The 4,675-nt window shown below is 39.5% G+C and overlaps 1 pseudogene; it reads left to right on the top strand.

Moving 5' to 3' along the window:
* The first annotated feature begins 2,875 nt into the window (after positions 1–2,875).
* LOC104997839 overlaps positions 2,876–4,675 on the top strand; it is a 159,993-nt pseudogene continuing 158,193 nt past the window's right edge.

Below are 4,675 nucleotides of genomic sequence, written 5' to 3' on the forward strand. Positions count from 1 at the left end.
TTCCAATGAATATTCAAGATGATTTCCTTTAGGATGGACTGGTTGGATGTCCTTACAGTCCAAGGGACTCTCAAGAGTCTTCTCCAACACCACAGTTCAAAAGCATCAATTCTTCAATGTTCAGCTTTATTTATAGTCCAATTCTCATATCCATACATGACTACTGGAAAAACCAAAGTCATGGTTTGACTAGATGAACCTTTGTTGGTAAAGTAAGGTCTGCTTTTTAATATGTTGTCTAGGTGGGTCATAGCTTTTTTTCCAAAGAGCAAGCGTCTTTTAATATCATGGCTACAGTCACCATCTGCAGTGATTTTGGAACCCAAAAATATAAAGGTCATTGTTTCTGTTGTTTCCCCATCTCTTTGCCATTAATTGATGGGACTAGATGCCGTGATCTTTAGTTCTCTGAATGCTGAGTTTTAAGTCAACTTTTTCACTCTCCTCTTTCACTTTCATCAAAAGGCTTTTTAGTTCTTTGATTTCTGCCATACAGTGGTGCTGTCTTCTGTGTATCTGAAGTTACTGATATTTCTCCTGGCCATCTTGATTCCAGCTTGTGCTAAATCCAGCCTGGCATTTCATATGATGTGCTCTGCATATAAGTTAAATAAGCAGGTGACAATATATAGCTTTGACGTACTCCTTTCCTGATTTGGAACCACTCTGTTGTTCCATGTCTAGTTCTAACTGTTGCTTCCTGACCTGCATACAGATTTCTCAGGAGGCAGGTAAGGTGGTCTGGTATTTCCATCTCTTGAAGAATCTTCCACAGTTTGTTGTAAACCACACAATCAAAGGCTTTGGCGTAGTCAATAAAGCCAAAGTAGATGTTTTTCTGGAACTCTCTTGCTTTTTTGATAATCCAGCAGATGTTGGCAATTGATCTCTGGTTCCCCTGCCTTTTCAAAAACCAGCTTGAACATCTGGAAGTTCACAATTGACATATTGTTGAAGCCTGGCTTGGAGAATTTTGAGCATTACTTTACTAGCTTGTGAGATGAGTGCAATTGTGCAGTAGTTTGAGCATTCTTTGGCATTGCCTTTCTTTGGGATTGGAATGAAAACTGACCTTTCCAGTCATGTGGTCACTGCTGAGTTTTCCAAATTTGCTGACATACAGAGTACAGCACTTTCACAACATCATCTTTTAGGATTTGAAATAGCTCAACTGGAATTCCATCACCTCCACTACCTTTATTCATAGTGAGGCTTCCTAAGGCCCACTTGACTTTGCATCCCAGGATGTCTGGCTCTAGATGAGTGATCACACATCACACCATCATGGTTATCTGGGTCATGAAGATCTTTTTTTATAAAGTTCTTCTGTGTATTCTTTCCACCTCTTCTTAATATCTTCTGCTTCTGCTAGATCCATAGCATTTCTGTTCTTTATTGTGCTCATCTTTGCATGATATGTTCCCTTGGTATCTCTAATTTTCTTGAAGAGGTCTGTAGTCTTTCCCATTCTATTGTTTTCCTCTATTTCTTTGCTTTGATCGCTGAGGAAGGGTTTCTCACCTCTCCTTGCTATTCTTTGGAATTCTGCATTCAAATGGGTATATCTTTCCTTTTCTCCTTTGCCTTCAACTTCTCTTCTTTTATCAGCTATTTGTAAGACCTCCTCAGACAACCATTTTGCCTTTTTTCATTTCTTTTTCTTGGAGATAGTCTTGATCTGTGCCTCCTGTACAATGTCACAAGCCTCTGTCCATAGTTCTTCAGGCACTGTATCTATCAGATCTAATCCCTTGAATGTATTTCTCCCTTCCACTGTATAATCATTAGGGATTTGATTTAGGTCATACCTGAATGGCCTAGTGGTTTTAACTACTTTCTTCAGTTTAAGTCCGAATTTGGCAGTAAGGTGTCCATGATTTGAGCCACAGTCAGCTCCCAGTCTTGTTGTTTCTGACTGTTTAGAGCTTTTCCATCTTTGGCTGAAAAGAATATAATTAATCTGATTTCAGTATTGACCATCTAGTGATGTCCATGTGTAGTCTTCTCTACTCAAATGTCATTGTATTATGTAGAACTTTCTTGACAGTGCTGTATAAAAGAGCAACTTCTTTTCTCTCTGGCTTTCCTCAGCCCCTAGACATGCTATTGTACCTTCACTTAGTGAAATTGTACTGTCTGTTGCTATTTCTCCCAACTAGAAGCTGAGTTCCATGAGGTTATACCTTTCCTTGTTCCCTACAGTTTTCCCAAGAATGGAAAACAGCTCATAGTTGATGCTCAAAACATATTTTTAATACCTGAAGGAATAGGGACAAATAATGGTATAGTAAAACCTAAATTGTGAAACAGCTGAGGTCAGGCCCAATTCTGTTTGTCTTTTATTAGCAAAGACATTATTGTAAAGACATGGCAGCTGGCCTAACAGGTGCCAACACAAATGTTTGAAGCTCACAGACAAAAGATTTTGGGGTGACATGTGTGTCAAAGACAGGGAGTATATTTATGTCTCATTTCTATAGAACTGATGTCTCTGCAGCATGCCCTAAGAGGTCACAGAGACATAAATCGTGAACCTCACTCCATGCAACAGGTGTGACCTCGAACTCTCAGCCTCCATTTGTAGCTTCAGTGGGCAATGAAATTACAACGCATCAATAAAGAGCAAGGATTCAAAACTGGTTTTGAGATTCTGTTACCTTTCAGATATATATTTTAATCACTATCTTCTTTTCTTCCTTGACTTCCTAATTCTTTAGCACTTTCCATCATCTTTTCTACATCCTCAAAAAGTGCCAATTTTCCCAGTTCTAGAATAGCTCCATGATTGTTTCTGTTTTCTCCCTGCATGCCGCTTGGTGAGGAAATAGTCTGTACCTTGCCTCAAATTTTCTGAAACAAGCTCTGTCCAATGCCAATGTGGATACTCTGCTCTCAAGGGGAAGCAAGTGGTCTGTTGGAGACTTCAAATCAGAGTCAGCAGGAGCAGGCTTTTGTTTCTGTTGGTACCAGCTTTGCTCTGCATCCCACACAGAAATTCCCTTTAGAAGCCTGTGTTCTAAACCAGCAGGAAGTACAAGGGAAGAGGCCTAGAGGTGGGGAGTTATAAACATCTTAGTGACTGATGTTAGCAACATGAATAAGCACTCAGCTCATCTATAGTTTTTCTAACTGCATATATACCATGAGAATGGTCCTACAATATGATAAAAAGTGGGGAGAAAATCACATTTGATTTTTTTTAACTGCAATTACCATTTTACAAAATGGGAATGAGGGAATGAAGAACCCAACAGAACAGAGAACACAGAAATAGTAGCTGTATTAGGATAGGGAGATGATAGGTACATTTTTTTTCAATTTTGAATTTTAGGATTATTACCAGGAAGTTGCATTAAAGATTATTTAAAAGTTGGGAACAAAGTAGATGTTGTATGGTGAGTTTGTTGGTACTAAATCTAGGGACTGTATCTCAATTCTTAAAAGATTTACCTATAAATGCTTTCCATTCACACCTAGCAAATAGCACTACATCAAAGTATGGAAAAATTAGGATTACAGGTGATTATAGTCCACTTTTTGCAAATCAAACACTAAAGACAATTTCACCATGACATGGAAGGTCAAACAGGAAAGAAAGTAATTCTTGCCAAGCATGTAATATATGGTAGATTCTCAGGTTGTCTCATTCACTTCCACAGCAAATCTTGGTGATGGATGTATTACCCCATTTAAGAGAGGAGCAAATGGAGTTTTGAAATGATTGTGTAACATCCAAAACCACAGAGCCAGAGAACCTGATTCAAACCTGTGTCTACCTGCACTTGAAATAGGAGCCTGTGAAAATTAATAATCACATGATCCTTACAGAGTTCATGATTTTATATTAGCAAAGTATTTTTATGTTCATGTTTATATAATGTGGGGACTCTGAGTAGCTGAGTCCTTGAGGACTCATATTATTTTACTCTAATTTTGGTGAATTTATATATATCAGTTCAGTTCAGTTCAGTTGCTCAGTCGTGTCCAACTCTTTGTGACCCCATGAAATGCAGCACGCCAGGCCTCCCTGTCCATCAGCAACTCCCGGAGTTCACTCAAACTCATTTCCATCGAGTCGGTGATGCCATCCAGGCATCTCATCCTGTCGTCCCCTTCTCCTCCTGCCACCAATCCCGCCCAGCACCGGAGTCTTTTCCAATGAGTCAGCTCTTCACATCAGGTAGCCAAAGTATTGGAGTTTCAGCTTTAGCATAAGTCCTTCCAACAAACACCCAGGAGTGTTCACCTTTAGAATGGACTGGTTGGATCTCCTTGCAATCCAAGGGACTCTCAAGAGTCCTCTCCAACACCACAGTTCAAAAGCATCAATTCTTCGGCACTCAGCTTTCTTTATGGTCCAACTATCACATCCATACATGACCACTGGAAAAACCATAGCCTTGAATATGTGGAATTTTGTTGGCAAAGTAATGTCTCTGCTTTTGAATATGCTATCTAGGTTGGTCATAACTTTCCTTCCAAGGAGTAAGCGTCTTTTAATTTCATGGCTGCAGTCACCATCTGCAGTGATTTTGGAGCCCCTGCCCAAAAAAGTCTGACACTGTTTCCACTGTTTCCCGATCTATTTCCCATGAAGTGATGGGACTGGATGCCATGATCTTCATTTTCTGAATGTTGAGCTTTAAGCCAACTTTTTCACTCTCCACTTTCACCT

This window comes from Bison bison, unplaced genomic scaffold (assembly GCF_000754665.1).
Source record: "Bison bison bison isolate TAMUID 2011002044 unplaced genomic scaffold, Bison_UMD1.0 scf7180017864314, whole genome shotgun sequence".
Classification (NCBI taxonomy): Eukaryota; Metazoa; Chordata; class Mammalia; order Artiodactyla; family Bovidae; genus Bison; species Bison bison.